The 13403-nt window shown below is 35.6% G+C and overlaps 1 long non-coding RNA gene and 1 pseudogene across 2 annotated transcripts in view; both read left to right on the plus strand.

The window, feature by feature from the left end:
- LOC100938262 (uncharacterized) overlaps window positions 1-13403 on the plus strand; it is an 87042-nt gene that overhangs the window by 31021 nt on the left and 42618 nt on the right. For both annotated transcript variants that reach the window (XR_008523704.2, XR_008523703.2), the window contains exon 3: window positions 3450-3525. This is a non-coding gene — a long non-coding RNA (uncharacterized LOC100938262). The remainder of the gene's footprint in view (window positions 1-3449; window positions 3526-13403) is intronic.
- Window positions 1086-1490, plus strand: LOC100938207 (alpha-ketoglutarate dehydrogenase component 4-like; annotated as a pseudogene).

Here is a 13403-nt window from a genome sequence, read left to right on the forward strand (position 1 = left end):
CTATGCATCCATTTCTACACCATCATTGCCTTATAGTTCTGAGTCACTTTGCTATGTCTCAAAATACTTGCATATTTTATCTCATTTGAGGGCAAATAGTATGAGACAATCGTTTAGGAGTGTGAGACCTGGATTCAAAATCAGATTTAGCCTGGATATGAATCATGGCCCTATTGAACTCGAGGATATGGTTTGTGGTGAGGATCAAATAAATTGATACTTATAAAGGAACTAACATAGTGCCTGGAACATAGGAAAAGCTTCATACATGTGAACTGCTATTAATAAAATACTCATATTATTATATTTTGCACCAGTGCTATGAGGCAAATAACAGATGTTCCTATTATTGACCCATGAAGGCACTGAAGCTCTGAGAGTATCAACAGCTGATCCTGGATGACCAAACACATTTTTGTGAGACTAGAATCTGGGTCTCTTGCTGGTTTGAGGTTTTGACTTTTACTCCATGGAGCCAGGCACAAGCACATATTCATTATACAAATTTAAACAAATATTTGAATCTTAGGCAGCTTAAAATCTACCCTTCAATTAAGGAATGGAATTTGTACAATCAACCTACGATGTATATATGTCACTACTTGGTAATGACAAAATGATAGCAGGGAATGGGGAAGTTTTATCCTGGGGGAAGTTACTTAGATATGGTCATTTCATTAACACTGCTTGAGCTTCTGCTTGTGTCCAGAGGTGGGGAGGTATAGTAGATACAGAGGCATCCTCAAGGAATTTATAGTCTAGTTCAACACAATATGTCATATTTAGACACAGGATAGATACTATGGGAACCCAGGAAATGATCATCAAACCTGCCTAAACATGTTGGTCTGGTCAGAATAGGTGTTCCAACTTAAGTTCCTGAACTTAAGAAAGAGCTAACTGCATGAAGAAGCGGTGTGTGGGCTGGGATCCCATTCAGCCCTACTCATCTTCAGTCCTTCTCTGTGTACTTCTCAAAGATGTACAGATGCAAGATGTGGGCCTAAAACGCCCACAGTATGGAAATGCTCCTTCAAGTCCATACTTGTCACAAATTTCATAAATTAAAAGGCAAGACTGGAAACTGCCCTTTCTCAGGGGTTATGATTGGCAGCAAGATGGCGTCTGCCAGTAGGGTCGTTCAGGTAGTCAAACCACACACTCCATTAATAAGGTTTCCTGACAGAAGAGACACTCCTAAACCCAATGTATCAGAAGCTTTGAGATCAGCAGGGCTACCATCTCACTCTTCTGTAATTTCACAACATTCTAAGGGATACATCACCAGATTTGCTGCTGTATCAGGGTCCACCAGACACTGCAGAAATAATAAAAACATTACCTCGGAAATACAGAAGGAAACTTGTGTCTCAAGAAGAAATTGAATTTATCCAACGTGGAGGTCCTGAATAACCATGGTGGTTGCTGTTTGTCATCAGACGATAGAATTGTCTTTACAATAAAGGACTCCCAAAATGGCAGATGAGAAACTATATATTAAACACCTTTAATAAATATTATGAAAAAATGAAATATAGAAAATTTAGATGGACACCTGTATTTCCTAATTTATGTATCTTGGTCAGCTTCTCCACAAGCTTACCTAATTGTTTATACACTTTATACTTATTAAAGTATACATTTCTAAATGTTAGCATATTAATTTACTCTTGATTATCAAACATTACCAGTGCTGAACTATTAAAAGCACACAATGTATAGTAAACTATCATAGGATTCCCATAATTTCACTTTTCTTTCTGTTTAGACATGGAAAAATTTATCAGTCAGAATTGCTGTTTTAGGGATATGGTTTTCCCGAAATTGAGTGAGGATCAGTGAAATAATTCTCTGTTCTCTAAAGTTTTTTCATTCACAAGTTCACCAGAGTATAACTGGCTTAGTAAGTATATCCTACTCCAAATGATAAAAATATAGTCAAGCTAAAATAGGTGACTACGCTATTAAGATAGAGGAGATCATACAAGAGATTCCAGAGAAAGTCAGAGTATAAAATGGAAAATAATTAAGAGACCAAAATGAATATAGCATGAGAATAAAGATTACACTAGAAATTGCAATTTATTATGTTTTGGAGGTTGTAAGGAAGTCTCGTTCTTTGGTTTATTTTACTGTTTTGTGATCTTGTATGCAAATCCTGATAACCATTAACTTTCTCAAACTTAATGTCTGAAAGCCTTATAAAATCAACATAAATATTTACTTATAAAAAAAAAAGGCAAGACTGGTGACCCTAGTGTATAAATTCATTTGAATGTGTAAGTCAGTACAAGCAGCTTTCAATATATATTCTGATTTTGCATTCATTTGTGTAAAGGTTTATAAAGTGAAAAAGAATAAACTTTCACCTTAGTAAATAGGTATTCATAGTGAAAATATTCTGCTCACAACTAAGTAACATATACGATCTGAGGTTTACTATCACATTAAATATTTGTTTTACATATAAGAGTAACAAAATGTCCACAGGACAAGGAAAGAGGGAAACTGGATTCTAGTCTGATGCCTCCAAAGAACTGGGTGACCTTGAGCCAGTCACTTCCTTTTCTGGCTCCCATTATTCCCTTTTATAAAAGAAGGAATTAATAACTTCTTAATATTCTCACATATGTTTTATTATACAAGACAGTTCCAATTATATAGAATTAGACATAACATTTAAAGATCCCAGAAACATACAAAGAGTTAATTCTTGTTCTCTCTCTCTCTCTTCCTCTCTCTGTCCCCATTCCTTTTTATCCAAATCAAATCCTCATCCAAGCACATACTTTTTTTATAATGTATTAGGAAAAATATTGGATATCTGAATATTGTGACTACTTAGAATTTCTCTATATTAATTTTATAACGTGTCCATTGTAAGCTACTTATTTCTCAATCTAACCTTTTCTTTTTCAAAACAGAGGCTCACCGGAGGTATTGTAATAGAATAGCAAATGGAGGTTATCTTATTGTAACGCATATGCACATGCACACATCGACACTCTTTCACATGCACACACACCACAGCTGGCTGCTAAACATGGACAAAAGGCAATAGGCACATTTTTCATGTGCGTAATTGTCACCATAATAGCGATTGTATTTAAAAGACAATGTAAAATGTCATGTCTGAGTGGTGACTCAGCTCCTGTTGATCTGGATTTATTTTTATAGAAAAAGCAAATGGAAATCAAGATGAAATGTTTGAGCAAAACTTATTGCTCTCTAGAAATCACTCAAACAGTGGTTTAATCTTATTGTCTATTTCAACTACTCCAAAATTATTTTATGTCTCCATTCTCAGCTTGTCTAGTAGACTGAATGCTGAAGCGAAGAGTCTCCAGAAAGGAGGGATAACTAATTTCTGACTTCTAAATATTGAACGCTGACAAATTTTCAAACTATATCCCACATCTTCTTAAATTTTCACCTTTATATCTTCCCAGAAGTACGGCCTTTGAAGAGAATGACAGTCAGAAAAGGGATTAAGTGGCACATTTCTTTCAGACGACTGATGCTCCTGTGAGTAAGAGACTATACAGTGCAATATAAATCAGCTGTTGGTTTGAGTTATGGGAAGGAGTTGGTCTTGTTTATGGATCTTAGGTATCAATAAAGTGGTCAAAAGGAGGCAACCAAAGTCAGTATTAGAGTAATAATCTACTTGCACAGTCTCGTCTCCAGCCTCATGCTATGTGCTTGCCTTTTCACAAAAACAAATAGGAAAACAAACCACAAATAAAAGCTCTGAAATTAAAGTCTCCCACATTTCTTCCCTTCTCAGCCATCAATCCTTTCCCCAGCCCTCACAGTAGGAGCCCTGGGAAGACATCCAGGGACCTAACAAAGGAACCAGGAGGAGTTTTACATTTAAGGCAGACAACCATAAAATCACTGAAAAGGTTGAAACAGAACCATTCAAGAGAGGGCCAGACTCAACCACAGAGAAATCCTCATTTTAGTTTTCACAGAAACTTGCATTGAGGTAAGAAAGAATGAAAGATAGAGAGAGAGAAAAGGCATGCGTATTTCTTTGATACCCTAGACTTACTCCTCGAGGCTAGATAACGAGGGTAGAAATTGTGGCTGAGAACTGTAACCCATTAAACTGTATAGCAATAAAAACTGGAAAACTGCCCAGAACAATGTGTCCCAATCTTTGGGTTTACCAGTAACACTTTCTTTATTTTGCCTTTTTAATGTATTATCTACATAATCACTTTTTTTAAATTGAGCTCATCTTTCTTACTGAATTGATTTAAATAAATATATTTAAAGAAAGACACTGTATCATTACTACAAAAGCAAAACCAATACAGCTGGCATAAATTAAAGATAACTTCCAAAGTGATGTCAATGGAAGGAAAATGGTACTAGGAGAGTCTACCTCACACAAAAGGCTGGAAACTGCAGGTTTGTTATTAAAAAAGAGGTGAGCATGGATTACAGAAGTGCTGAAGACCTGAATGGTAGGACAGACCGACACTATCCCCTCCCAACAATGATGTGCTTGTCCACATTTAACAGCTATGTGAGACAAAGAGGCTGACTTGTAGAAATTTCTGATTTCTGTCTGCAGATCTTTCCACCATGGATAATTTCAGGCTATCGAGGTAGCATCACTGGAAATGGTTGGGAGGAGATGCAAACAGCCTCCTCTTGTAAGCATCTAAGAGGCAACCCAGCACACAACTGCTTTTTTTTTTTTTGACTTTTATTTTAAGTTCAGGGGTACATGGGCAAGTTTGTTACACAGGCAAACTTGTGTCATAGGGTTTCTTGTACAGATTATTTCATGACCCAGGTATTAAGCCTAGTACCCATTAGTTATTTTTCCTGATTCTCTCCCTCCTCTTTTAAGTAATTAGAAGTACTGAAATAATTGAAACAAGGAAACTTTTCTTATTACGTGTTTCTAGGTAATTAATTCCACCTTAGTGTTATACTCAAAACCATATTCATTTATCAGCAGTACTACATGTCCCCCTTTTTGGAAAACATAAGTCTTAGGTAACCTCCTATGCTATCTTTTTTTTTTTTTTTTTTTTTCACACGAAAGCACTTTAGTAGATAAAATCATGTTATGAGGATGGTAATATTTTTCTATTTTGAAGCATGATTTCTCTGGTACAGTTGTATGTACATGATGCCTGCCCCACGTTCTATGAGATACTAAATTTGATCTATCTGTAGAGAGTACATAAAGAATAACACAGGAATAGTGTAAGAATAAGCATCCATTTCATCTTTATGAAATACAAAGTGAACTCAAACTGGAAGAGAAAATGATGCTAATATCCTTAATCTAAACTCTTTTTCTGTGGGAAGGGAAAACGGGGTTGCTCTCTGAATTGTTTAGAAATTTTTAAAATGGCGGCATGAAACGAAGTTTACAGAAGAATAACGTGTATCAAAATCCCTGCATGTATTTTGCATCCTATTTAGATTTCCTTGTACCCTTCCGGCTACTCTTCCTATAGTTTACAGACAGAAAGTAAATTTTAAGAGAGTTTTGTTTATTTTTTGATGAATCCTGATGGCATTTTTAGGCAGCAGAGATACAGGCACCAAATGACACAGCTGAGAATAATGAAGCTTTTACATTAAATCAAAAGGCTCATGATTTCATCTCAACAATGCAGATTCAGCAACTGAAACCTTGAAAGCATCTATATGGAATACAAATGCGTAAAAGCAGAGATGGAAAATGTCCTGAATCTCTTTAGAATGCCACAGCAAATCAAATAAGAAAAAAAATTACGGGATTTTTAAGAATGTGCTGTTCTTTTAATGGATAAAGATTCAGTGGCATCCAGAAATGAGATGTGAACATTCAGAATATAGTGGTGTGAAACTTTGTCCTGTCAGTTCTATTCTATGAATTTATGTAGAGATTAAATTATTATAGCCTGCTTCAACTCCCAACCAGTTCCTCGGGAATAGAGGAGAAATTCAAGGGTGATTTAAGGGAGCATTTACATCGAGGGAGAGAAGGCATAATTCGTCAGTGGAGACTCATGCTTCCTTATTCTCCAGACTGCTCAACTGAGCTGATATTTTAGCAAGTTGAAAGGCTTAGCTGTTTAAGGAGAAGTTCTGGATATGAAAAACTGGGGAAAGGGGCTGTGAATAATGGCACTGAGCTGTTGCATGCTCATCTTCTTTTCTCCCTGGTATCCCTGTTCTCTCCTTTGGGGATAACAGTAAAAATCGCCTGTAAAGCTGGACTCCATGTGATCCATGGCTTCCCCCATCTTTCCACAAAATACAACAAATCATCCACTTTGACTTGATAATATTTCCCCACTAGATATTCCTTAAATTGCTTGCTTCCACTCTGTTCTCTAGCATTGTTCTTCCAGTTCAGAATTCATCATTTCTCGCTAAACTGATCTATCACTTTGTGACTCCAGTCTTATCCACTGCAAACATCCTGAGTGACAGCTCAGCCAGCCAAGTCTGAGCACATCCTTCCCCTGCAGAGAATATCCCCAAGTCATGATGACCGTCAAGTGCCTAAGGAGGGCATTGGCAGCCACTGTGCTGTAGTCCCTGCCAACTTCTTCACATTCATCTCTTGCCATTCTCTGGCTTGAACTGCACCCTGTGCAAGGCTGTTTCTTCTGCTTCTGTGTCCTTCCTGTCACTCTCTTCTTTGTAAGGCTCTACCTCCCTTCTCCCACTCTACCATACTTGATAATAAAAACAATAGCATGTCTTCCATCAATGACAGACTGGATAAAGAAAATGTGGCACATGTACACCATGGAATAGTATGCAGTGATATAAAGGAATGAAATCATGTCCTTTGCATGGACATGGATGGAGCTGGAAGCCATTATCCTCAGCAAACTAACACAGGAACAGAAAACCAAACACTGCATGTTCTCACTTACAAGTGGGAGTTGAACAATGAGAACACATAGACAATTGAGGGGAGCAACACACATTGGGGCCTGTCAGGGGGTGGGTGTCAGGAGGGAGGGCATTAGGAAAACTAGCTAATGCACGCTGGGCTTTATACCTAGGTGATGGGTTGATAGGTGCAGCAAACCACCATGGCACAGGTTTACCCATGTAACAAACCTGCGCATCCTGCACATGTACCCTGGAACTTAACAAACAAACAAACAAAAACCCAATAGCAGCTTGTTTTTATAAGCTGCTTACTAAACTCCAGGTACTGTTCTAATCATTTCATGTAATCCCCAATCAATCTTGACAGGCATGGACCATTATTATCACCATTTTAAACAGAGAAATAAAGTAACTTGCCCATGGACATGGAGTTAGTAAGTTTTAGATTCTTGGACTCTGAACTAGCACTCCATCACCATGCCATACTCACTGTGTTTGCCCTAGTTAAATTCAACCATCTCTTCAGACACAGAGTCGCTGTCTCCAGCACGCTCTCCCCACTCTCCTGACTGAGTTGGGTTGTGTTCTTCCTTTGCTCATGTGAGTCTTTCTATAAATTTATTTGTCATATCAAATTGTAATGAACCATTCATATATCTCTCTCTCCACCCTGCTGGATTGTCAGCAGCCATGGCTGATTTGGTTTTATATCCCAATATCTGTTATCCAATAAATGTAAGTTGAATGTGAATGTAAATAAACGTCTTACATTATAGCAAAATATCAGAGGCTTATGAGGCACTACAGAACATGATATTTATATGTAATTCTCACTATCTTTTCTACAAATATCCCCATCATCACATAAACCCAGAGAGCTTAGGTCAATATTTGTTGAGTGAATGAAAATGTCCATGATGAAATGTTAAGGGAAACTACAATCTTTGTAGTAAATATTCAGACTGTTCTCAAAAGAGAGTATCAAATTAAATCAAAATAGACCAATGCTTCTGGGTTAGTTATATCATGGATACAAATTAAATATCTGGAAGGTTTATTAACTGACCTATGCAAATGGACAGAGTTAAACAGTTGTGCTTCAAATATAAATAGGTAAGTCAATGGGAAATGAGATTTGATGACTGCAGTTTAGGAAAAAAATTCATCTTGATCCAATATCTTAGCATAAACAGAGCAGCAAGTGAATGATAGAAGAACTGATTACTTTCGGATTTAATCTAAGTATTGTGGAAGCTTGTATGCAGTCAAACAATTCAATATATGTATCAGCCTCTAAAAAATTAAACTATTCTAATATACAAAATTATGAAAAGGACAGTTTTGAGCCAATATTTCACACTAATTTTGTCAGAACAAACTGCATTTAGGAAGTACTTACTACAATCATTTCACTTCCATTATTATTTTGTCTTTTTTTTTAAATGGATAATATGTGTACATGATATGCCATCAAAAATTATGAATGCACACATAGGGAAAGTAAGACTTTCCACTTGTTTGTTTTCCTGTTTCCTTCCCTATAGGCTAGCACTATTACTCATTTTGTGTGAATTTTTCCAGATATAGTCCTAACCAATACCAATGCACAAATAGTTACATAATCAAGCTGTATTATAATATTGAATTCAGTTTTCTATTATTGAACATGTGAACTGTTTTAAGTATTGCAAACAATTTTTCAATGACTGTTCTTGTATATATGTCTTTGTTTATACCTATTAAATACTAGAGTACCTGAAGAAAAAAATACCTAGCAGTAAATTTGCCAAATTAAAACATACCTACATTTTAAATTGTGGTGTGTGTTATCAAATTTGTAATCAGGCTGACCTTTGCAAAAGTTGTGCAATTTAAACTGTCACAACAATAAAAGAGGGGTTTTTTTTTCCTCTATGTCTTCATTGATAAATGAAAAGTGATGTCTCAATGTAGTTTATATGTGTGTGTGTGTGTGTCAGTGAGTGTGTCTGTGTATCTATATATAAGTGAGAGCTTAGCACCTTTTGAAATATTTAAAAGACAAATTTTAGTTTCTTATTTGTCTGTAAGCTTTGTTTATTCTACGCCTATTTTTTCCTGTTGGTTTGTTTTCTGATACATAAAAATTCTTTATATAGTAAAAATGAATAGCAGTCACACTTAAAGTACTTGTTGGAAGTATCTTTTTCTAATTTGTTGTGTTGCCTTTTGACATTGTTTGGTTTTTTTCTTATTCAAAATGCTTATGAACTTATAAATTCTTAGCATGGTTTCTATGATTTGACCAACACTAAGAAAGGTCTGTATCTTCAAAAAAATGCTTCCATGCTTTCCCCAGGAACATTCGTGTTTTCATTATTTCCATTTATATCTTTTCATGTTTTATCCAGTTTTCTCCATGAGATTTATCAAATAACCTATCCTTTCTTCCTTGATATAAGTTCCATTTTTGATATATAATGAATTCCCTGTGTAATTTGGGTCTATTTCTGGACTCTATTGTGTTCCAACACTGTATTTGCCATTTAATTAGTTTGATAATATCTGTAGTATGATTTGGAGAGTATATTCTCACCTCTTCCTACTCCTCTTTTGGAGATACTGGCCATAACTAGTTTTCCATATGATCTTTAGAATCTAAATCCCTAATTCCAGAGAGAAAATTATCCTTTCAACTGTTTTATCGGAATTGAATTAAATTCGTAGAGTAATTTAGGATGAGTTGAAATCTTCATGGTATAGAGTCTACCTATCCCAGATCAATATGATTTTCCTTCTATTCAAGCACTTTTTAGGTGTCTTAATAACCTTCTACACTTTCTTCAATAAATATGTCTTCAAATATTTTTAGTTTATTCATAGGTATTCTATGTTTCTATTTCTATTTAAAATGGAGTCTCTTCTGTCACTTGAAAATTTAGTTTTTTGTCTATAGCAAGGCCGTTAATTTTTGTTGTTGATTAATTTTGTTCCCAATCATGTCACTGTATTCTCCTGTTATAAGACGTCAAGATGATTTTCTTGCATTTTTCAAGTGTGTCATATCTTTTTCAAATAATGATAGCATTATTCCCCTCTTTCCCATTTTTATGCCATACTTATATTTGTGATAATGAACATCCTTGTTTCCTTCCTAACCTCAGTGAAAAGTTATAATAGTGTATTTCTATTCATTCTGTCATATTTTATGCTGTTTTCTCTTTTATTGCTCTATTTTTTCTGTTTTGTGTATATTTCTTTGCTTTATGGTGTGTGGGTTGGGTATCTTACTACCATTCTGGAAACTTTTGTTTCTGTTTGGGTCATTTTAGTATTTGATTCTATATCTATAACATGATTTAGTGTACTTATCTCCTATTTTGTAGACACTAGAACAATGATGTATTGATACATCTCCAATTCATTCATTTTCTCCAACATGGTTTAGTAGATACTACTATTAGTTCTACTTGTACTTGTTTCACACCTTAAAATATATCCAAACCTCAGTTGTTTGAACTATCAGCTATAAGTGAGGCTTTTAGACTTCTGATTATAAAAGATGAAATAATCAATATTCTTACACAACTGCCTAATTTCTTGCCAACTTTTATTAGTTATATTGTTTCTCTGTTGTCATTCCATTCACATTGTACTAATGAAGCTGTGATTCCAAGAGTTCTTTTTTCCTTACTTTTAAAGTCAAATGGAGTTTAGGTTCACCATTGTCCTTGTGCTACAGTGTTTCTATTCAACAGGTGTTCAACTGAGATTTATTTTTTTAAACAATTTCTTCAAGTTGGCTTTAGAGGAAATATATTCTCCTAGTGCTTGCATGATCAAAAATGCCCGCTGTTGCCTTTCTATTTCAGCAGTTCGTCTAGGTGTGTATAACATTTTTGCTCACACTTTATTTCCTGGAGGACTGTGCATTTATCTCTCCACTGATTTCTGATGATGTACATTGTTGTGAATGCTAAGGCCAGCCTGATATATTTCTCGTACAGTTTTTTGATCTTTCTGTCTGGATGTTCAAAGAATTATATTTTTAAAAATCGTAACTTTACTGGGTTGTATTTCAGTAATTTTTAAATTGTGTTTTTATTGACATAATAATTGTACATATGTATGAGGTACAGTGGGATGTATATATTATGGAAAAATCAAATCAAGGTATTTAGCATACCCATCACCTCATACCTTTGTCATTTTTTTGTGATGAGAGGATTCAAAATCCTCTCTTCTACCTATTTTGAAATATAGAGATACAGAGTACTATATATATACACACACACACACATATATATATATATATATTTTTTTTTTTTTTTTGAGACAAAGTCTCACTCTGTTGCCCAGCTGGAGTGCAGTGGTGCAATCTCAGCTACTGCAACTTCCGCCTTCCAGGTTCAAGCAAGTCTCCTGCCTCAGCCTCCCAAGTAGCTGGGATTACAGGCGCCTGTCACCACGCCCAGCTAATTTTTTGTATTTTTAGTAGAGGCAGGGTTTTGCCATGTTTGCCAGGCTGGTCTCAAACTCCTGACCTCAGGTAATCCACCCACCTCAGCCTCCCAAAGTGCTGGGATTACAGGCATGAGCCACCACACCCAGCCACAATATTGTTAATCATAGTCATCCTACTGTGCAATAGAACACCAGAACATGGTCCATCTATCTACCCATAAATTTGTACCCATTGACCAATCTCTCCCTATTCCCCCTTCTCTCTCCCTTCCCCAGCCCTTGGTAACTAGTATTCTAGTCTTTACTACTATGAGACTTACGTCTTTAGATTCTGCACATAGGTGAGATCATGCGGTATTTGTCTTTCTGTATCTGGCTTATTTCACTTAGCATAACGTTGTCCGGTTTCATTCATGTTACTGCAAATGAAAGAATTTCATTATTTTTATTGACCAAATATTATAGTAGCCCATTGTGTATATATACCACATTTACTTTATTCATTCACCCTTTAATGAACACTTAGATTGATACCATATATTGGCCATTGTGAATACTGCTGCAATAAACATGGGAAAACAAATATGTCTTTGAGATGCTGATTCTATTCTCTTTGGCTATATACCTAGTAACAGGATTACTGGATCACATGATAGTTCTATTTTGAATTTTTTTGAGGACTCTCCTTATTATTTTCCTTAGTGGCTGTACTAATTTACATTCCCACTAACAGCATATAAGAGTTTCACTTTTTCCACATCTTCACCAGCATTTGTTATTGTTTGTCTTTTTGGTGATAGCCATTCTAACAAGTGTGAGGTGGTATCTCATTGTGGTTTTGATTTTGCTAATGATTTGTGATATTGAACATTTTTTCATATACTTATTGGCCATTTGTATGTCTTCTTTTGAGAAATGTCTATTCAGGTTTTTTTTTGTTTTGTTTTGGTTTTTTTGTTTGCCTTTTTTGACAGAGTCTTGCTCTGTCACCCAGGCTGGAGTTCAGTGGCACAATCTGGGCTCACTGCAACCTTCACCTCCTGGGTTTAAACGATTCTCCTGCCTCAGCCTTCCAAGTAGCTGGGATTACAAGCATGTACCACCATGCTCAGCTAATTTGTATTTTTAGAAGATAGGTTTCACCATGTTGGCCAGGCTGGTCCCAAACTCCTGACCTCAAGCGATCTCAGCCTCTTAAAGTACTGGGATTGCAGGAGTGAGCCACCAAGCCAGGCTATTGAAGTCTTTTGCCCATTTTTAAATATAATTATTTTTCTTTTGCTATTGGGTTGTTTCAGTTCCCTATCCATTCTGGTTATTAACTTCTTGATGCATAGTTTGCAAATATTTTCTTCCATTTTGTGGTCGTCATTTCACTCTGTTGCCTGTTTGCTTTGCTGTGCAGAAGTTGTTTGATGTAATCTCATCTGTCTATTTTTGCTTTTGTTGTTTATACTTTCAAGGTCTTTTCCAAATTGCCCAGGCCAACATGAAGCATTTACCCTAGGTTTACTTCAAGTAGTTTCATTGTTTTGAACCTTACATTTCTGTCTGGAATCCATTTAGAGCTGAGTTTTGTGTGAGTTTGTTGAGAGATAGGAATCTAGCTTTGTTCTTCTACATGAAGATATCCACTTTTCTAGGCACTGTTTATTGAAGAGACTGTACTTTCTACCACGTATTCTTGGCAACTTCGTCAAAAATCAATTGGCTTCTAGATTTGTTTCTGTGCTCTCTATTCTGTTCCTTTGGTCTATTTGTCTATCTTTTATGCCAGTACCATGCTGTTTTGTTTACTATAGCTTTAATGTATATTTTGAATTCAGGTAATGTGATGCTTCTAGCTTTGTTCTTTTTGTTCAAGATTTCTTTGGCTATTTGGGATCTTTTATAACTCCATGTCAATTTTAGGATTTGTTTTACTATATCTGTGAAGAATGTCATTGGTATTTTGATAAGGATTGCATTGAATCTGTAGATAGCTTTTGGTAGTATGGACATTTAAACAATGTTATTTTACCCCATGAGCATAGAATATCTTTCCATTTACTTGTGTCTTCTTTAGTTTCTTTTATCAATGTTTTACAGATGTCAGTGTA

The sequence above is a fragment of the Pongo abelii genome, chromosome 2, assembly GCF_028885655.2.
Source record: "Pongo abelii isolate AG06213 chromosome 2, NHGRI_mPonAbe1-v2.0_pri, whole genome shotgun sequence".
Classification (NCBI taxonomy): Eukaryota; Metazoa; Chordata; class Mammalia; order Primates; family Hominidae; genus Pongo; species Pongo abelii.